Source organism: Rhinoraja longicauda, chromosome 30 (genome assembly GCF_053455715.1).
Source record: "Rhinoraja longicauda isolate Sanriku21f chromosome 30, sRhiLon1.1, whole genome shotgun sequence".
NCBI lineage: Eukaryota > Metazoa > Chordata > Chondrichthyes > Rajiformes > Arhynchobatidae > Rhinoraja > Rhinoraja longicauda.
The window spans coordinates 8,001,712-8,024,228 of record NC_135982.1 but is presented as its reverse complement, the minus strand read 5'-3'; the positions used below and the strand labels follow the sequence as shown (position 1 = coordinate 8,024,228).

The following is a 22,517-nucleotide window of genomic DNA, read 5'->3' as shown; positions in this document are numbered from 1 at the left end:
CCTCTCGTCTACTGGAACTTCAATGGTAGCTAAAGATGATGCAAATATCTCTGTGATGATCTCAACAATTTCTTCCCTCACCTCCCACAAGGTCAGAGAATGCAGAAATACCCTGGTTGGGATTGGTGTAGTATTTTAAATAAATTCTATTTGCTCTGCCCCTTACATAGATTATTTCCAGATTAATTGGCATTATTAGTATTACAATGACATGGAGCTATATACTGGACTGCCATTATCCAACTCATTGATTGTCACAGATTTACCACTGAATCTAATGAAGGCAATAGTACAATTGCAGATTGTGTCTCGATTAAATGCCCAAAATATAATTTAATACAATTTGACATAATTCCATTTGCTGTTATGCTATTTTATTTCATTGCTACCATTTTGGTTTCAAGTGTTATACAACTTTCCCTGTTTGTAAACCGATGGCAAAAGATGTCAATAAAATTGAATGGAGGGAGTCACAGTGACATTGACTGAACTGTACTGCCTTTGTTAAACATACTGGCACAATTTATTGCTTGGAGAAAGTAACAGAATGATTTTATTGAAGCACCTGCAGATGTTGTTGCAGGTTTTCCTTTTGTATTACTTTTTAACCATTTCATTCCTCTCATCAACATCCTGCTTCAAGGATTTTCAGTCATCTTCTACGTTTCTGCCAATGGTGTTTTGTAATCAACTGATTGGAGGCACTACGAGAATTGCAGATCATTCTGACCTCCAATTTCACATTTAAACACAAGAAATAGTCGACTTCGGGAAGCATGGTGGAAGCATCAATGGCACCAAAGTAGTAGAGAGCTTCAGGTTCCTGGGTATTTATTCATAAAATGTTGGAGTAACTCAGCGGGTCAGGCAGCATCTCAGGAGAGAAGGAATGGGTGACGTTTCGGGTCGAGACCCTTCTTCAGACTGATGTCAGGGGGGCGGGACAAAGGAAGGATATTGGTGGAGACAGGAAGATAGAGGGAGATCTGGGAAGGAGGAGGGGAAGAGAGGGACAGAGGAACTATCTAAAGTTGGAGAAGTCGATGTTCATACCACTGGGCTGCAAGCTGCCCAGGCGAAATATGAGGTGCTGTTCCTCCAATTTCCGGTGGGCCTCACTATGGCACTGGAGGAGGCCCATGACAGAAAGGTCAGACTGGGAGTGGGAGTTGAAGTGCTCGACCACCGAGAGATCTGTTTGGCCAATGCGGACCGAGCGCAGGTGTTGAGCGAAGCGATCGCCGCGCCTGCGCTTGGTTTCGCCAATGTAAATAAGTTGACATCTAGACCCGAAACGTCACCCATTCCTTCTCTCCTGAGATGCTGCCTGACCTGGTGAGTTACTCCAGCATTTTGTGAATAAATACCTTCGATTTGTACCAGCATCTGCAGTTATTTTCTTACACTTCAAGTTCTTGGGTGTAAATATTACCAATGCTCTATCCTGGACCATCCACGGTAACTACAGCCAGAAAAGCACCCCCATCACCTCTACCTGCTCACGAGACTGAGGAAATTTGGCATGTGTTCAATGAGTCTTCCCAAGTTCTACAGATGCACCATACTGTCAAGTTGAATCACAGGAACAGCTGTGCCCAAGTTCAGCAACAGCTGTGCCCAAGACCGCAAGAAATTGCAGAGAATTGTGGATGTAGCCCAGCTCATCAAAAGGACCAGACTCCCCATCACTCACTCCATCTACACTTCACACTGCCTCGGAAAACTAGCCAACAGAATTCAGGACCTTTCCCACCCCAGTCCTTCCTTCTTCTCCTTGCTCCTGTTGGGCAGAATATACAGAAGCTTGAAAGCATCTGCCACCAGCCCAGGAATAGCTTCTTCCCCTGTGCTCTAAGACTTATGTACTGTCCTTCCATAACCTAGGGTAGGGTTCCGATTTCCCAGTCTATCCCATTGAGGTAATTGACTTTTCCTTTGGAACTGTCTTACACTATAATGCTGAGGAACTATACTCTGCACTCTGGTATTTTTCTGCATGTTGTACCTGGGTTTGGCATGATTGTATCCACACACAGTAGTATGTAGGAAGGAACTGCAGATGCTGGTTTAAACCGAAGATAGACATAAAAAACTGGACGAACTCAGCGGGATAGGCAGTATCTCTGGAGAGAAAGAATGGGTGACGTTTCGGATCTGAAGAAGTGTCTCGACCTGAACCGTCACCCCCTCCTTCGCTCCAGAGATGCTGCCTGCCCCACTGAGTTACCCCAGCTTTTTGTGTCTATCCACACACAGTGTTGTCAGGTTTGATTGGATAACATGCAAACAAAAGGTTTTCTCTGTAGCTAAGTACACGTGACAATAATAAACCTAAAGCTAAACCTCTGAGACATTAAATTGAAAGTGTATCGAATCCTTTTGTGGGCAAATCCTGCTGTTGTAATGAACCTTTAGTACCATTTCAACACACAAATTATAACCCTTCCTGTCCAGAAACATGACAAGTATGCCTTCTTGAAACAGTGTGCGTCACGTTATTGCGAAGAAGACGACTAGTAATGCAAGATTTTATTTCTCTTGTATCTCAAACTGTGCAGAGTAGCTCCATTTCATTAATTGAAATTTCTCAGCAAGGATGGACAGCTCAAGCCAGAGGGCATTCCCCACTGAGCTAAGCTGTTACTTGGTAGCCTGAAGCTAAGATGACGCCAACTGCATCCTGCGCTCCTCCTCTTGAGCAGAATTAAACATCAGGGGAGAAGCATTTGATGCAATCGAAATATGTGCAAATTTCAACAAATTAAAGTCATACATATACATTTCGCCAGTCAAGTGTATAAAAATTCTGTTAATTAACTGAAAAATCAGTGACCTGAAAAAATAACTCTCCACAGAAGCATCGAGCAAGAAAGTTAACTGTGTTTCTCTCACCACCAGGCATTTGAGCATTTTCTGCTTTTATTTCAATGGTCGGACTAATTGGGTCCAAAATCACCATTGATTTTTTTAAAATTCATGGCGATGACCTTCAACTCTTTAATTACCACAAGACTCGATTAATATGTCCTCCATTTTACGATCCAACTGAGATTAATAAAGCAAGAGATTAAACCCTCGTTCCTTCAGATCACAGCAGGAAGTGAAGATATTACAATATGTCAACATTCAGACATTTCACACTCCATCAGCCATGATCACTGTCTAGTTCTGCAGCCAAGTGTTTTGGAGCTATCAGTCTATAGAAAGAGAACAGGCAAGTGCAGAATATGCACAAGCACACTTTGCTGCACTGGTCATTGGTCAGTGTAAGGGATGGGAAAAACAAGACACAAAGTGCTGGAGTAACTTAGCGGGTCAGGCAGCATCCCTGGAAAATACGGATAGGTGATGTTTTGGTTCGGGACTGTTCTTCAGACTACGGGATAGGAATCTTGGCTCATTTCTTCTTCCTGCATCGGCTACCCTCCTGATAACCTGGCTGATAAATGGGGGTGGGGATGCTTGTCAATGGTTCGTAAGTTATCTTCTGTTCCTATGAGACATTCTTTGAGGGCGACATGGTGGCGCGGCGATAGAGTTGCTGCCTCACGGCGCAAGAGACCTGGGTTTGATCCTGACTATTGATGCTCTCTGTACAGAGTTGCTATAGGTTACCTTTTGGGTCGAGACCCTTCTTCAGACTGGTTCAGAAGTAGTTGAGTCAGGATTAGTGATGACATTTAAAAGACATTTCGACAGATACATAGATAGGAAAGATTTAGGGATACTAGACAAAGTGGGCCCAAACCTCTCCTGCATTGGTGCAGCACCCTGTCCTCCCCCCTACCCCCCTCCTCAACCCCCCTCCCCTCTCCCTTCTCCCCCACTCCCCCTTCCCCCCTCCCTCCTCCCCTCCCCCTCCCCTCCTTTTAAACTTTAAAATGTGAATAACTTTAAAAATATAAGACCGATTTCAATAAAACTACTTGCATTATCACTAAAGTGACAATGGTGAGTAAGGTGGGCCTAAAATTGTTGCGCTACCGTGTACCGTTTTGGCTGAAGTTCAGTCACAAACAAGATAACAAACGATAGTTTTAGTATATAGATGGGCGAAACGTGGGCAATGGAATTAGCTCAGATGAGGCATCTTGGTCGACATGGATGAGTTGGGCTGAAAGGTCTGTGTCCATGCTGTATGATTGTGTGGCTTTAGAAAATTTTCCAAAAAGGAAATTTCATTGTTTGATGGTAACAAATAATTTGATATAGAAACAAAGAACTGTAAATGCTGGTTTATACCAAAGATAACAAAGTGCTGGAGTAACTCAGTGGGTCAGGCAACATTTCTGGAGTAAAAGGACAGATGACGTTTCGGGTCGGAACCAGTCTTCCGATATGCTTGGCTGTTTGATATGCTTGGCTGTTTGATATGCTTGGCTGTTTGATATGCTTGGCTGTTGAAACCTTGGCAACTTCTTAAAATGTACCCTGTCCAACCCAGAAATTAGGAATCAATGAGTGATTAGCTAGTAACTGGAATAAGCAGGAACAGCACTAACTGGCTGCACGTTTTTTTTCATTACCCCTTCCAATAAAGATTATTCTCAGCTTTGTGGCATTGCTGGACTCTACCCCACATCATCTCATCACGGCACAGTGGCGCAGTGGCAGAGTTGCCCCCTGCGGCCGGGGCTCTGGAACTCTGGCCCTGCCGGAGCCGGCAGATGTGTTCCTATAGCCGACCTCCGTGGCCAACTTTGCGGGTTGATATCTCGGCCCCCTATGGCCATGACCTCTATGGTCTGGCAAAACGAATAATATGGCAAGACTGTGGAACTAAGACTCCAAAGACGTATGGGTATGTTGATTAATTGGCTTGGTGTATGTGTAACATTGTCCCCAGTGTGTGTAGGATAGTGTTCGTGTGCGGTGATCACTGGTCGGTGCGGACTTGGTGGGCCGAAGGGCCTGTTTCCGCGCTGTATCCCTAAACTAAACTAAACTAAACTAAGGGTGCCCAAAAATCGGTGGTGGAACTGTGCATCATCGAACATTAATATCATTTACCATGTGAGATGTAGGCTTGTACTGAATGTCCTTCGTCAAGTTCACTTTCTAAGAGCTGAAATTTTCCTCTTGCTAATCATTACCTCCATAGACAGTTCGTTGGGAACCCTGGAGCAAATAGCTCACCCATCATTAAAAACCAGTATTGATTTTGTTTTACAAAACAGACAAGAAGGGACAGACATAATGGATTGAATTATGTATATTCACAGCTGTTTTGCTATAGCTGTTGAATTAAATGAACATCCTCTATTCAAACCTACAGTGTCCTTCCTATGAACCTTCCAAATGTTAAAACTCAAGGGAATGCAGCCTAGTACACTCAGAGGTTATTCAATAAAATTGGTCCTCATAGGATTGAGCGAAATATGCCAACGGAATTGATTGGAGGATGGAAGCCAGAACAGGAATAAGTGGGTCATTTACTCGTTTGTGGCCTAGGTTTAGTGCAAGGGTCAGAATTGGATGGGAGACTGGGAAATGGCGTAGAGAGGGACTTGGGTATCCATGCATCTGATCCATCCCTCATTTAGTTTCAGTCAGAGATGCCATCCAGTTATCATGACAGACGCACACTGGAAACATCTATCCTTTTTACATATACTCAACCTGGTACCGATACATTTTTAATTGAGTTTAGTTTAGTTTAGAGACACAGCGCGGAAACAGGCCCTTCAGCCCACTGAGTCCGCGCCGACCAGTGATCCCTGTACACTAACACTATCCTACACACACTAGGTACAATTTACAATTTTTACCGAAGCCAATAACCCTACAAACCTGCACGTCTTTGGAGTATGGGAGGAAAATGGAGATCCCGGAGAAAATCCACACAGGTCGCGGGGAGAACTTAGAAACTCTGTAAAGACAGCACCCGTAGTCAGGATTGAACCCAGGTCTCTGACGCTGTAAGGCAGCAACTCTACTGCTGCGCGACCTTGCTGCCCTCACCTATATCTTTTACAAAGTTCACTTCCTTTACATGAGATTCAGCAGTTGACGGCACTTTTTGCCATTTTCAGGACTGATCTTTGGCAGCGTGCCCAGACGGTAGTCTTATTTTTGGTGAAACAACACACTGCAGGCAATTTAAAATGTGGCATAGCCAACAAACTTCAAACCTGCAGCTCCCTGTCTTTGGAAACCATGAGTTAACCCTGCTTTATCTCCCAAATGCAGTGTGAACAAAAATGCTTTCAAATGCTCCTTCTGCAATCTGGGTATTTTCTGAGTGATCCATTGAAGCTCCAGAAGACACAAAGTGTTGGAGTAACCCAACGGGTCAAGTAGCGTATCTGGGGAACATGGATAGGTGATGTTTGACAGAGTGCTGGAGTAACCCAACGGGTCAGGCAGCATCTCTGGGGAGCATGGATAGGTGACGTTTCACAGAGTGCTGGAGTAACCCAACGGGTCAGGCAGCGTATCTGGGGAACATGGATAGGTGACGTATTGGGTCGGGACCCTTCTTCAGTCAGGAGGTAGAGGGGGGAAAGAATGCTGAAAGAGAGATGGGGCAGGACAAAGCCTGGCAAGTAATAGGTCGATGCAGGTGAGAAGGGGTTCTCGATAGGCAGGCAGTTGCACAAAGGCCAGAGATGAAGCTTTGAAGCTCCAGATCAATTGAAATAAAAACTGGGAATAAAGTTGCTTCATTTGTGGTGTTCTCTCCCTTCATTTATGTTGTCGTTATAGCTTAATGCAAATTTCTCGAAAGAAAACAAGCCCAAGATTTATAATTTAAACAAATCATTTGCCAGATGACCTGCTCTCAGCTGTAATTGAAGCATCAGTATTGTGCTCTGCTATGCTGTGAGTTGCCAAGTTCCTTCTGTCACAACCTGTGTGACTGATTTCAATAGATCAGCGCAGAATAACCCCTCCACCTATCAGTATGGGATGTCTGGATGTGAACAAGTTTGTGTCAGGAATATTCATTCTGCTTTGTGCTCAGTTCAGCACTGGTCACAAAGAACGCTGGACCAATCAAGGTAAATACGATGTGTGTAAAGGAACTGCAGATGCCGGTTTATACCAAAGACAGACACAAAATGCTGAAGTAACTGAACGGGTCAGACAGCATCTCTGGAGAAAACCGATGGATGACATTTCGGGTTGGAACCCTTCTTTATACTGACTCATTCCGAAGAAGGGTTCCGACCTGAAACGTCAGCCATCCGTTTTCTCCAGAGATGCTGCCTGACCCGCTGATTTATTCCAGCACTTTGTGTCTATCTAAGATAAATAAGATATTCATTTCACATGTAATTTTACTCCACACAACTAGAATAATTGCCTTCTATTTTTCATATGCGGTGTCATTACCATAAGGAGGTTTCAGTAGGACCATTTGAAGGCTTCGCTCTGCATTCGGGAGATAAAGCAGGTTTATCATCGTTTTCAAAGACTGGGAGCTGCATGTTTAAATAAAAAACTCTCAGAAGTTGAGCCAAATGAAATAATACAGATTGCGATTGATATATTTAACAGGGAATGGTTTTTGTGAGTATTTGTTGAGTTGTTTCAATTATTTATTGCGGTTCACTAGAAGGAGATCTGAGTGAAGCCCACTGGGTTTAGAAGTATCTAGCCTGTACTGGCAAGCATCAGTCTCCCATGGACATCCAGAGGAAGAAGGTGTCTTACCCTTCCCCAGCTGGAGTTAAGTGGGTACGATGGACCACACAAAGGAACGTACCTGATGTCAAATAATGGTCAGATCAGCAATTCCTTTGCTAAGAGTTCTCACAATAAAATTAAACTTCTTATAAAATGTAATTGTCCAAATCTGTCTAACAAGTCTCTTCCTTAGCTTTTCTCCTTTCTAGTTCAAAGATATGACAGATACAGAAATGGTGCAATCATACCACAAATAAGGAACTTATTATTTTGTGTGTGAGTTTGGGTGATGAGCTATTCACGAACAATACTACAACTATGACAAAGGCCCCCATATCTGAGGAAGAATTTGCTGGCGTTGAAGAGGCTTCAGAAGAGGTTTACAAAAACTCTGCCTCAGAAGGCAGTGGAGGCCAATTCTCTGAATGCATTCAAGAGAGAGCTAGATAGAGCTCTTAAGGATAACAGAGTCAGGGGGTATGGGGAGAAGGCAGGAACGGGATACTGATTGAGAATGATCAGCCATGATCACATTGAATGGCGGTGCTGGCTCGAGGGGCCGAATGGCCTACTCCTGCACCTATTGTCTATTGTCTATTGTCTATGATCCCGTAGATGATTGTGTTAATGTTTCAGTAGCGATGGACGGCTCTGGGACAGTAATCGCTGGAGTTTAGAACGATGGGAGGGGATCTCATTGAAAACCACACAATAATGAAAGGCCTAAATAGAGGGGATGTGGAGAGGATGTTTCCAGTAGTGGTAGAGTCTAGGACCAGAGGGTAGAGCCTCAGAATAAAACAATGTACCTTTATAAAGGAGATGAGGAGGAGCATGGTGAATCTGTGGAATTCATTGGCACAGTGCGGTGGAGGCCAAATCATTGGGTATTTTTAAAGTGGAGATTGACAGGTTCTTGATTGGTAAGGGTGTCAAAGATTTCAGGGAGAAGGCAGGAGAATGAAGTTGAGAGGGAAAAATAGAACAGCCAAGATCGAATGGCAGAGCAGACTCGATGGGCCGAATGGCCTAATTCTACTCCTGTGACTTATAATCTAATTAAGCTCTTGGTGACTCCCTACTTGTTTCACATACGCTGGTGTAGGTGGGGTACATCGAGGAAGGCAATGGAGAGGGAAAGCTCACATCTTTGTGTTGAAGAGCATTCTCCATCTTTGTCCAGGGTTTCCTGAAAACTCTGTCTAGCTGATGCACTTTAGTATTCCAATCATTTAGCTGGTTACATTCCTACTCGTATGCTTTCCTTGAACATACATGCAGCCTGACAATTTAGAAAGAGCAGAGAGGCCAAGATGTAGGTGAGATGGAGTCAGAGGGTGTGCTGTCCACGTGGGCATGGGTGGTGTGTTTCTGATGATGCTGATGAGGGTCATTTTTTTGATGAGAGTCAGGAAGGGCCCAGGGACACCTGGGTAACCATATGGGTGATGGACAAGAAACCATTGCTGGTGATTCCATGGCTCTGGTCCAATGGATAAAATACAATTGGGCGAGTAGGCTTCCGCCTAGTTGGACTGTGATGTGGAGAATCTGGAGGAAGATGGTGCAGGAAACCTGAGCAAGCTGGGAATGACAAAGGAAGATTGATTACCCTGGTTAAAACCATACAGAACATATACAGAACATCATCAATGGTTTTGATCAGAGCTGTTCCAGTAATGTGTACATAGTGGTGGATGAGTGTGTTTAATTCTAGATATTAAATATGTTTTTTTATGTGAAGCATTTATTTAAATATATATATTCCCACACATACATTGCACACATACATTATCCATGTATATACATACACACACACACACCCATAAATATTGACCTATATACACACTTTATATATATATCTTTAATATACTAAAACTCAGAAGAGTATATATGTTTGTAACAGTGATTTCGGCTGATTACGGCAAAACGGTAAACCGTAGCGCCACGATTTTTGCACCGCCTTAATCACCGCGCTGAACGCTGTTGGAAAATGATATTTTTATTTGATTCGGTCGTGTATTTTTTAAGTTACAGAGGTTTTAGTAAAAAATAAAAAAATCCAACCGTTTTTTCAATGGCCTTCAGCGTGTGACGTCAAAATGCCCATGTGACAAGAGCTCGCGCAACCCCCCTCAGCGTGGTGCGTCTGTGCGTATGGGCTCCCCTCTCCTCTCTCCCCTTGCTTCTCTCCTCTCTCCCACACCCGGGAGAGTCCCCCCCCCCCCCCCCCGGACCTTTCACTGATGCGCACCCCCGCACTCAACCACCACCGGACCTTTCACTAATGCGTCCCCCGTCCCCCCCGGACCTTTCACTGATGCGCACCCCCGCACTCAACCACCACCGGACCTTTCACTAATGCGTCCGTTCCCCCCCGGACCTTTCACTGATGCGCACCCCCGCACTCAACCACCACCGGACCTTTCACTAATGCGTCCCCCGTCCCCCCCCCCGGATCTTTCACTGATGCCCCCCCCCCCCCCGGACCTGTTGGTGCTGGGGGCAAGAGAGAGTAGGGGAAAGGGGGTGTGCTGGGGAAAGGGGGGGGGGGGTGGAGGAGAGAGAATGGTGGCGGGGTCTGAGAATGGGGACTTGGGAGGGGGACAACAGGGGTCGTCCGGAAGGGGCTTGGTGGTGGGGGAAATAGGGGTACTGGGAAAAGGGGAGGTCGTGGGGAAAGGGGGGGGGGGGTGTGGGGAGAGTGACATTGGGGTTGGGGGAGGAGAGAATGGGGGGGTGTGGGAATGGGCCCAACGGGCCCTCTTCGCTAGTATATATATATATATATATATATATATAAATAAAGGAAAATAACTGCAGATGCGGGTACAAATCGAAGGTATCACAAAATGCTGGAGTAAATCAGCAGGTCAGGCAGCATCTGGAGAGAAGGAATGGGTGACATTTCGGGTATTAGGAGACCCTTAGGGTCTCGACCCGAAACGTCACCCATTCCTTCTCTCCAGAGATGCTGCCTGACCTGCTGAGTGACTCCAGCATTTTGTGATAGCTTCTATATAGATATCTATATATATATATAGATATATGTATGCATGCATACAAAACACACACGTTCATAATACATTTACATGAGAGATCTATTTAGCCAGTAATCTTGTGGAATTTGCTCTTACAGTTGCGATGAACTTGCCTTCTTCCATGTACATCAGCAAAGGGCTGTAGGGAGGGCGGTGGTGAGTTCAAAGGAGATGTGCTGGGCAATTTTTATTTTTATTCAGAGAGAGGTAGGTGTCTGGAACGTGATGCTGCCAGGGCTGGTAGTGGAAACAGATACAACAGTGGCGTTTAAGTGGCTTTTAGATAGTCACCTTAGTACACAGCAAGTGGAGAGATATGGATCATACGCAATAGGATATATGCTCCTATTTCAATTCTCTTGATTATTTTCCTCGAAACAGCAAATTATGCCAAGGAGACACAGGGGACTGCAGATGCTGGAATCGTGAGCAAAACACAAAGTGCTGGAATAACTCAACGGGTCAGGCAGCATCTGTGGAAGATGTGGATAGGCGATGTTTGAAGGTCACATCCCTTCTTCAGGATGAAGCCTGACCGAATCTGAAGCTGGACACTGACACAAAATGTCATCCATTCCTTCCACAGATGCCACCTGACCTCTGAGTTACTCCAGCACTCTGAGTTATGCCATGAGTCAGTTCCTCCAACAATGCCTCCAGACACAGCACTATTTCCCCATGTACAGTATACGGGCAGTAGACATCTTAATCATAATGATGTTTGAGCCTCGATCTGTCCTGATCCAAGGACTTTCTCAGCCTTCACTGTCCCAGGTCATTGAGGTCAGAATTATCTTGGTCTCCAGTTCATCTGCGGACTCTTTCCAGGTGAAACAATGATTTACTTGTACTTCTTTTGATTGTGTTCTATATTTATTGCACAAAACATGACCTCCTCTACACACCCCAAAGCAGATTGGGCAATCTCTATGCAGAACATAGAGATTCAGTTTACAAACGTGTTCCAGTTGACAGTCACTTTAATCCTCCATCCCATGCCCACACTGCCCTCTCTCCGTGTTTAACGTACAACATTGCTTCACTGAACCTGAATATGTTCATGGAATGGTATCTTACCTTCTCACCAAGCACATTACATCCTTCCAGACTCAACACTGTTCAAAAATCTCAACGATTCCACTGTCCCCATTTGCCAGGAAAAGGGGACGAACAACGAGATCTGGGTGTCCTAGTGCATCAGTCACTGAAAGGAAGCATGCAGGTACAGCAGGCAGTGAAGAAAGCCAATGGAATGTTGGCCTTCATAACAAGAGGAGTTGAGTATAGGAGCAAAGAGATCCTCCTGCAGTTGTACAGGGCCCTAGTGAGACCGCACCTGGAGTAATGTGTGGAGTTTTGATTTCCAAATTTGAGGAAGGATATTCTTGCAGCTTAGGTTTACTAGGTTAATTCCCGGAATGGAGGGACTGTCATATGTTGGAAGACTGGAGCGGCTAGGCTTGTATACACTGGAATTTAGAAGGATTAGAGGGGATCTTATCGAAACATAAGATTATTAAGGGGTTGGACATGTAAGAGGCAGGAAACATGTTCCCAATGTTGGGGGAGTCCAGAACCAGGGGCCACAGTTTAAGAATAAGGGGTAGGCCATTTAGAATGGAGATGAGGAAATACTTTTTCAGTCAGAGAGTTGTAAATCTGTGGAATTCACTGCCTCAGAAGGCAGTGGAGGCCAATTCTCTGAATGCATTAAAGAGTGAGCTAGATAGAGCTCTTAAGGATAGCGGAGTCAGGGGGTATGGGGAGAAGGCAGGAACGGGGTACTGATTGAGAATGATCAGCCATGATCTCATTGAATGGTGGTGCTGGCTCGAAGGGCCGAATGGCCTACTCCTGCACCTATTGTCTATTGTCTATTGCCTCTCCTGTTGACACTCTGCTTCTTTCCGTTTCTATTATCCTTTGCCTTGCACCATTATTCATTTTGTTATTCGATCTCACACACCTTCATGCTTATGCTATTCTTCCCAGCCTCCATTTCCCTTCATCTTAAAACTCGTTTACCTCTGAAACTTTTCCCAGCTCTGATGAAAAGTTGCTGACCGGAACTCTGTTTCTTTCTTATCGGCTGTTCTCTGACCTGCTGAAAAATTGTTCATCGTTTCCTCTCTGAATCCCATCCCCTGCAATCTTCTATTCTAGTATCAGACTTCAAGTGGTGAATTGTAGATACCAAGCTACCATACAATGCTGGACTGAATCCGTTACTTCTTATTTTGTTTTCCAGTTACACATTGTACATTATCATTCTGACAAATATAGCAGTTTCTCTGAAGCATCCACCAAACTGGTGGATTGGCTGTGCTTGCATTTTTCTACGAGGTATGGCTCAAGGTTTCTTTGGAAATAAAATTGTTTTACAAAAGTTATACTGTTGAGATAATGAAAGATACATAACTTAGTAGGTATGGCAACTAGGCGCATGGCCCATCTCTCCAGTAAGACCATGGTTGGTCCTTGCCTTATTTCTTAAACCTCGTATTCTTTCGGTCCAAAAATCTGATTGTCATAGCTTGGATATTCTCTTAGTTCCTGAGAGTTCGGCAGCTGGGGGCATTCATTAGTCCTGAATGTGAAGGGGTGGTTCAGTGCAAGCCCAGAATGTGGCCCAGGTCAGGGTTGGGGCTCAAGTTGTGGGTTGGTGTGGAGCTGGAGCTGGCATTGAGGTCCACAACAGCTGGGGGCAGGGAACTGGGGTAGGCTTCAGACAGAGATAGATCGGGTGGTACAGGTGGTTGGCAGGTTTGCCTTGATCGGTAAGCATATTGAATACAGGGAGTTGGGACACTATGCTACAGCTGAACCAGATGTTGGTGAGTAGAAACAAGGAACTGTAGATGCTGGTTTACAAAGATGAACAAGACGCTGATGAGACCGCATTTGGAGTATTGTGTGCACTTCTGATCATCCTGCAGTAGGAGGGATCTACCAGAATGATAGGAGGACTTGAGGGCTTGGGTTATAGGGAGAAGTTGGATAGGCTGGGGCTTTTTTCCCTGGAGCATAGGAGGCTGAGGGTGACTTTGGACTTCAGAGGTACAGCGCAGAGACAGACCCTTCGGCCCACCGAGTCCATGCCAACCAGCGATCACCCCTACACTATCACTATCCTACACATTGAGGACAATTTACAATTTTACCAAAGCCAATTAAACTACAAACGTGTACATCTTTGGAGGGGAAATTGGAGCACCCGGAGAAAACCCACACAGTTCCAGGGAGAATGTACAAAATCTGTACCGACAGTACCCGTAGTCAGGATCGAACTTGGGTCTCTGGCACTGTAAGGCAGCAACTCTACCACTGTGCTGCCCTTATAGAGGTAGATATACAAAATCATGCGAGGTTGAATAAGGTCAATGGCCTTTGTCTTCTTTCTAGTATAGAGAACTCCAGAAACGAAAGAGCATGGTTTTAAAAGAAGACGGGAATGATTTAAAAGAGACCTGAGAGACAATTTCTTCATGCAGAGTGTGATGCATATGTGAACAAGACGCCTGAGGAAGATGTCGAGGCAGCAAAATGTAAAACATTTAAAAGGCATTTAGGCAGGTATATGGACAGGAAAGGTCTCGAAAGATGTGAGCCAAACTCAAGCAAATAGGATCAGCTCAACTATATCAGCTCAACTGGTTGGCATGGTTGAGTTTTTAGATTTAGATTTAGAGATACAGCGCGGAAACAGGCCCTTCGGCCCACCGGGTCCGCGCCACCCAGCAATCCCCGCATATTAACACTATCCTACACACACTAGGGACAATTTTTACATTTGCCCAGCCAATTAACCTACATACCTGTACGTCTTTGGAGTGTGGGAGGAAACCGGAGATCTCGGAGAAAACCCACGCAGGTCACTGGGAGAACGTACAAACTCCGTACAGACGGCGCCCGTAGTCAGGATCGAACCTGAGTCTCCGGCGCTGCATTCGCTGTAAGGCAGCAACTCTACTGCTGCGCCACCGTGCCGCACGTTGGGCTAAAGGGTTTTGGTTCTGTTTTACTCTTTGACTTTGACAGGATTCTTTGCTTTGGAGTGGTCTTAGAGAGAGCCAGGCCTTTGCTAATTTGGTTTAGTGATACAGCAATGGAAACAGAGCCTTTGGCCCACTGAGTCCACGTCTCGTTCACCTTCGTTCCTTGGTGCAATGACCTTCGTTCACCACCCTCGACAACCTCTGCATGAGGAAATTGCCTCTCAGGTCTGTTTTAAAGTTGAGACTGTGATGGTGAGCTGGCTTGTATTCTGAGTTGGTGGGGTTCATTTCATTTTTCTTAATCTAAATCCACTATTAATTAGAATTATTTATTCACAAAATGCTGGAGTAACTCAGCAGGTCAGGCAGCATCTCAGGAGAGAAGGAATGGGCGACGTTTCGGGTCGAAACCCTTCTTCAGACTCTGAAGAAGGGTCTCGACCCGAAACGTCACCCATTCCTTCTCTCCTGAGATGCTGCCTGACCTGCTGAGTTACTCCAGCATTCTGTGAATAAATACCTTCGATTTGTTCCAGCATCTGCAGTTATTTTCTTACATTAATTAGAATTAGTTCCCTTTTAACTGATTGCAGCAATTGTGCAAAACACATGTGAGTTTTGCTGAGTTTCGTATCATTGCACTTCAAAGAGATGAACCCCAGAGAAACGCAATGGAAAAGGAAATTGTTATTGATTCACTGCCACGAGTGCAAATGGTCAATAAGGCACCTGTTTTTTTCATTTATGGAGGCTTGCATTCTTCCAGGGAACTGTTCATCATCACCTCTTTACAAGAAAAATTGTACAAGTTCATCATCACCTTTTTACAAGAAAAATTGTACAAGTCAACTTTCACTGGAAGCTGCAAATTTTAATGCAAAATTTAACTCTGTGTATGCTGACCCATTTTTTTGCTGATCCATCCTCTGAAGGCACATCCACCTCTCAGTCATGCGCCTGCCAATTTGCATTGGCCCCATCATATTCTCCTCCACATTTTCAGATCCTTCTGTAGTCCCGCTCCGTCCATCTCCACACCTTCACCGACCTTGAACTCCTTCAGAAACCCAGCTCTCATCCAATTCTGGCCCATTGTCTCTTCTAAGATTCCCTTCCCCACCTCTGCTCACTCTGCATCGTTGCCCTGATTCCATACATACCCTGATGGGTAACTCAGAGAGCGGTGGATGGGAGGACAAATAACAAGATAATGCAGAAATAAAGAACTGCAGATGCTGGTTTATACCAAAGATAGACACAAAGTGCTGGAGTAACTCAGTGTGTCAGGCAGCATCTCTGGGGGAAATGGATAGTTGTCGTTTAGGGGCAGGGCCCTTCTTTGGACTGAAAGTAGGGGGCAAGGATAAAGAGCTGGAGGTGAGAAAATACTGCAACAAATTACCCCAGGAAGGGAGGTGTTCTGGTAGGCCTATTGTGTGATGTTTGTACATGAATTATTGGACCTGATGTTAATCTGCAAATAAATGAAAGGAGGGAAAATAATGAATAAAGCAACAGTTCAAATAAATCAACAATTAATGAGGTTGGGATTAAAACCAAAAATCAATGTTGAGGATGTCTCCAGAGAATTCTATAATGCTCCTTCAACTCTTTCACTTCTGTGCTATTTCCTTATCCTTCCTTCACTCTCAAGCGCCACTCCCTCCTGCTCAATGTTTACTAACCCCTACCCTGGTGTGAACATGTTCGTCACACCGAAAGAAAGACACAAAGTGCTGGAGTAACTCAGAAGGTCAGGCAACATGTCTGGTGAACATTGAGAGATGATAGGAATCATCACCTATCCATGCTCTCCAGAGATGCTGCCTGACCCGCTGAGTTACTCCAGCACTTTGTTTAGTTTAGAGATACAGCGCGGAAAAAGGCCCTTTGGCCCACTGAGTCCACACCGACCAGCGATCCCCGCACATTAATACTATCCTACACACACTCGGGACAATTTACAATTCTACCAAGTATACAAACCCAAGCCAATCGACCTAAAAAGCCTGTACGTCTTTGGAGTGTGGGAGGAAACCGAAGTTCTCGGAGAAAACCCACGCAGGTCACGGGGAGAACGTACAAACCCACGCAGCATCTGTCAGAGACCTTACATTGAACCTCACTCAGGTGGATGGAGATGATCCAAAACTCACTGTGTTTAAGATTGAGATTTCATGGACAGGATGTACCCCTCAATTAACATCACTTGAAAAGAAAGCACATTGGTAAAGTTACACTGTAGTCCTTGTTATTTCCCAGCATGGAATTGTCAAGGACTAGAGGGCACAGCTTTAAGGTGAGAGGGGCATAGTTTAAAAGAGATGTGCGGGACAAGTTTTTTTATTTACACAGAGGGTGGCAAGTGCCTGGAACACCAGTGCCTGGTGGTGGTGGAGGTGGTTACGATAGTGGGTTAAGAGGCTTTTGTATAGGGAAATTATTGGAAATAACTTTGAGGAACAAGCTCTCCCCTTAACAAAAACCATGTCAACTATATCATCAGCATGGCTTTGTTAAGGGAAGACACATCTGACAATTTTCTTCCTGGAATTTTTTAAGGAGGTCTCAAAGATTTGATCAGGTTTTTTGAAGACTTAACCAAGACTGAACCAACACTGCCAGGGTAGGTGATTGAGGCATTTACAATAGTGGTGTTTAAGAGTCTTTTTGATAAGCGCATAGATTTGCTGGGAATGGAGGGATATGGATCACGTTCAGGCAGAGGAGATTAGTCTAACTTGCATCTTGCGCGGCTGGGACATTGTGGACCAAGGGGCTGTTTTGGTGCTATTCTGTTTTCTGTCCTCTGTCTATTACCTGGAGTTTGGTGGGAGCACATACATTGGCTACCATGTTCACCTTGAAATTACCTTTCCCTTTGATGTTTTCTAGAGATCCGGTTATTGGAAAACCCGGTGATGGATTGGGAGAACAAAACCCTGAGGAACGATTATCGGCTCGCACAGCCAGTCAACGATAGAGTTGTGGAAGCCTCATTTCAACTCCCTCATGGAGAAAGGGATGTGGGAAGAAACTGGAGTGTCCATGGGAAACCTACACCGCCACATAACAAATGTGCAGACTCTGCACAGATAACACATCAAACATGAATGCTGATCTGTGAGTCAAATCTATTGAAAAACAGATCAATGATACCAATAAATACATATGAGATAGCGAGTCCAAAAATGTGCTTGTTAACATTGTATTGTCAAACATTAAAGAGTTTTTTAAATTGAAAGTTTGACAGTGATTGAGGGGCACAGAAGCACAGAGCTGCTGCCTCACAGCACCAGAGAACTCAGGTTCGATCCTGACCATGGGTGCTGTCTGCATGGAGTTTGCACGTTCTCCCTGTGACTGCGTGGGAATCCTCCGGGTGTTCCAGTTTCCTCCCGCATCACAAAGAAGTGTGGATTTGTAGGTTAATTGGATCTCTGTAAAGTGGCCCTTGTGTGTAGAGAGTGTTTGGGAAAGTAGAATAAGATGGAACTGGTGTGAAGAGGTGATTGTTGGTCAGCATGGACTCAATGGGCCAAAGGGACTGTTTACACGCAGTACATCTAAATCAATCAAAAAACAAAAAAATGTATTTTGTGGTTGTATGTCTTATAACCCTGTTGACATGATTTTTCTTTCCATTGTTGACAAGTTCTGGCCACCTTAACACACTTCAAGGTGCTGGCTCGAAGGGCCGAATGGCCTACTCCTGCACCTATTGTCTATTGAAAGCTGGAAAGAACTGAGGGAATTTTGAATAAAATGCAAAATGGGGAGTCAGGTAGAAATGACCATACATTATGTAGGTATGTAGGTTAATTGACTGGGTAAATGTAAAAATTGTCCCTAGTGCATGTAGGATAGTGTTAGTGTGCGGGGATCGCTGGGCGGCGCGGACTTGGTGGGCCGAAAAGGCCTGTTTCCGCGCTGTATCTGAAATATGAAATATGAAAATAAAATATGAAATATTATCAATCAAGAATGGTCAATTAGAAATATTATGGTCAGTCTGAAAATGGCATTTAAAATAGACAGAGTGAGCTGCACAACCCCAGGCAAGCATTAAAGACACAAAATGCTGGAGTAACTCAGCGGGACAGGCAGCATCTCTGGGAGAAGGAATGGGTGGGACCCTTCATCATGCCACCCATTCCTTCTCTCCAGAGATGCTGCCTGTCCCGCTGAGTTACTCCAGCATTTTGTGTCTATCTTCGATTTAAACCAACATCTGCAGTTCCTTCCTACACATTAATTAACCATTCCTAATGAGACAGAGACCTGCCTTCTTCGGCCACTACAGACCTTCCGATGAAGCTGCTCCCCCAGAGCTGTTCGGTAGGGAAGTCTCTAGACCCAGTGACAATCATACATTCGTGTCCAGTGAAAACACTTCCAAGTCAGAATAGTGTAACTTGGAGGGGTACAATAGACAATAGACAATAGGTGCAGGAGTAGGCCATTCGGCCCTTTGAGCCAGCACCACCATTCAATGTGATCATGGCTGATCATTCTCAATCAGTACCCCGTTCCTGCCCTCTCCCCATACCCCCTGACTCCGCTATCCTTAAGAGCTCTATCTAGCTCTCTCTTGAATGCATTCAGAGAATTGGCCTCCACTGTCTTCTGAGGCCGAGAATTCCACAGATTTACAACTCTCTGACTGAAAAAGTTTTTCCTCATCTCCGTTCTAAATGGCCTACCCCTTATTCTTAAACTGTGGCCCCTGGTTCTGGACTCCCCCAACATTGGGAACATGTTTCCTGCCTCTAGCGTGTCCAACCCCTTAATAATCTTATATGTTTCGATAAGATTCCCTCTCATCCTTCTAAACTCCAGAGTATACAAGCCTAGTCGCTTTCAACATACGACAGTCCCGCCATTCCGGGAATTAACCTAGTGAACCTACGCCTAGGAACCTGTGGGTGATGGTGTCCCCTTGCATCTTGTGCATCTGTTCTTCCCGATGGTGGAGATCACAGGTTTGCGAGTTGGGATTGGTATCCCTTGTCTCCGGCCCTGCGAGGCAGCAGTTCTACCCGCTGCTCCACCGCGCTGCTGTATAATTTCCAGGTCATCAATGGTGCGGGGAATAAGGCTGATTTCTGGAACATCCAAATTGATGCGAATCAAATCTTCCCAGAGTCCTCAAGGTGGCAGCAGAACCCCACTCACACTCTCCCTCCGCATCATCCCAATGCGGTCCCTGAAACACAAAATAACACAAAGTGTTGGGGCAACCCAGCGGGTCAGGCAGCATCTCCAGGGGGAGAAGAAAGTTGGAAAGGCAAGAGGCAGGGACAAAACATGGCAGGTAATTGTTGTACTTCGTGGTCCGGTACCTGTTATACCTTTAGTGACTCTGGACGGACCACAAGTACACGTGTATAAAAGGTTACAATGCTGGAGCTCAACTCCAGGCTGTTTATTCCGTGGTCATCTGGATCCAGAGTGACCGCCTAATCACACCCATCACTTATATACACAGCCATACAAAGTAGTTCTTGGATACACAAAGTAGTCCCAGCAATATCACAACATCCCCCTTGTCTTATATATTACAACAGTAATTAGACATAGATGAGAGGAGGGCGGGCGATTTGAAAGGCAGATAATTGGAACAAAGGCCAGAGATAGGAAAGGATAGAAGGTGTGAGATAGGTCTGAACAGTTGTGGATTGTGCAGCGAGAGGGAGAAAATAAGAGGGGGTCGGGTGGGGGAGTGGAGGGGGGGAGAAATAGATGGAAGTCAAGATCAGGCACAGGGGGAGGGAAGGGGAGGTGGGGGAGATGAGATGGTTAGCAACTGGGAGATCCAGTAGGCCTTGGTGGATCGAGCGCAAGTGTTCACCAAAGCGGTCGCTGAACTTACGTTTGGTCTCACTATAGTCCTCACTTATGTAAATACAAGGAACCGCAGATGCTGGAATCTTATGCAGAACACAAAATGCGAGAGGAACCCATTGGGTCAGGCAGCATCTGTGGAGTGAATGGACAGATGATGATTCAGGTTAAGAAAGTAAGAATAAGGGGCAGGCCATTTAGGACTGAGATGAGGAAAAACTTCTTCACCCAGAGTTGTGAATCTGTGAAATTCTCTGGCACAGAAGGCAGTGGAGGCCAAATCATTGGATGTTTTCAATAGAGAGTTAGATCTAGCTCTTAGTGCTAAAGGGATCAAGGAATATGGGGAGAAAGCAGGAATGGGGTACTGATTTTAGATGATTATCCATGATCATATTGAATGGTGGTGCTGGCTCAAAGGGCCGAATGGCCTACTCCTGCACCTATTTTTCTGTGTTTCTATGTTTCTATGTTAAGACCCTTCTTCAGTCTCTGGAGGAATTCAGTGGGCCAGGCAGCATCTGTGGAGGGAATAGACATCCAATGTTATGGGTTAGGACCTTTCTTTGGTCTGTCCACTTTCTTCAGCCAAGGGTTGTGTTGGCATACTGAAGGTGACTTTCATCAACAAGCACTAGGAGGGCATTGGTTTAAGGTGAGAGTGGCAAAGTTTAAAGGACATGCACAGGGCATGTTTTTTCTTTACATAGAGGGTGGTGAGTACCCAGAATGTGCTGCCAGAGGTGACGGTGGAGGCAGATACAATAGTGGTGTTTAAAAGACATTGAGGTGGCACATGGGTATGCGGGGAATGGGAGGGATGTGGATCATGTGCATGCAGAGGGGATTAGATTGGCACGGACATTGTGGGCTGAAGGGCCTGTTCTTGTGCTGTACTATTTGTACTATTATATACTATTGTTCTTCTGCGATGTTCTATGTAAGAAGTGGAATCCACTCTTATTCCCAAGCATTAGTCACTTTCGGCAAACAATGATTAACATTAAGGAGGTTAGATTAATACCTTAGAGGTTGAGTACAATAGGTATTGACATCTCTCTTCAATTGATTTCGAAGGCAGTGAGTTGTCTTCTGACCCAGTGTTCCTCTTCTCCAAGGAAAGCCTTTCAAGTTACGTGGTGATCCAGGCCCCTTTGCAGCGTGAACCTCACCTCCTTCACCGCGCGCGGTCTGCGCCGGGGACTCCCGGCCACGGATCCAGCTGTCCCACGCGACCAAGGAGTGCGACAACGAACTGGTCATTTACGACGGCCATGACTGGGCCTGTGGATCGGAGGCCACCTGGCCACCGTGCCTCCGGACGGAGGAATGGGTGCACCACTGCGCCACGTGGTCCTCTCAGTCGGGAGCCATCCAGATGTGGACTGACGGGCTGTCGGCCAGGGCAAGGTACACGAGGAGAGGGTTAGTTATTGGTGCGGGCGGGACCATGATCCTGGGCAAAGATCAGGGAGGCATCGAGTGCCTGTACTAGGCCGCCTTTGCAGGGGACGTGACTGCCCTCAACATTTGGGACCATCTGCGCTGCCCGCCAGAGATCTGGCCATGAATGGAGTGCAGACACCGATGGAAGAGGGGGGACGTGCTGGGCTGGGGGGTGAGGGGGGGACATGCTGGGCTGGGGGGTGAGGGGGGACGTGCTGGGCTGGGGGGTGAGGGGAGGACGTCCTGGGCTGGGGGGTGAGGGGGGACGTGCTGGGCTGGGGGGTGACCCCTGGGGCATCAGGCTGGGGGTGGAGAGTAGTTGTTTTGGCCAATAAATGCCAACTGGAGAGGAGCTCCCTCGCACTTGTGTCCCTCATTGGGAGCAGACCAGGACAATGTAAACAAGTGCAAAGGAGGACCTGCATTTCTCTAGCGCCTTTCACATCCCCAGCCGCACACACGTTCTGGATGTAGTTACCACCATATGTACTTATTTACTTATTTGTCGGATCTGAAGAAGGGATCTGGCCCGAAACATCGCCTATTCCTTTTCTCCAGAGAC

The 22,517-nt window shown here is 45.6% G+C and overlaps 1 pseudogene; it reads left to right on the top strand.

Annotated features, from left to right (window-relative positions):
• The first annotated feature begins 6,904 nt into the window (after positions 1–6,904).
• On the top strand, positions 6,905–22,004 carry LOC144607900 (carbonic anhydrase 6-like; annotated as a pseudogene).
• The last annotated feature ends 513 nt before the right edge of the window (positions 22,005–22,517 follow it).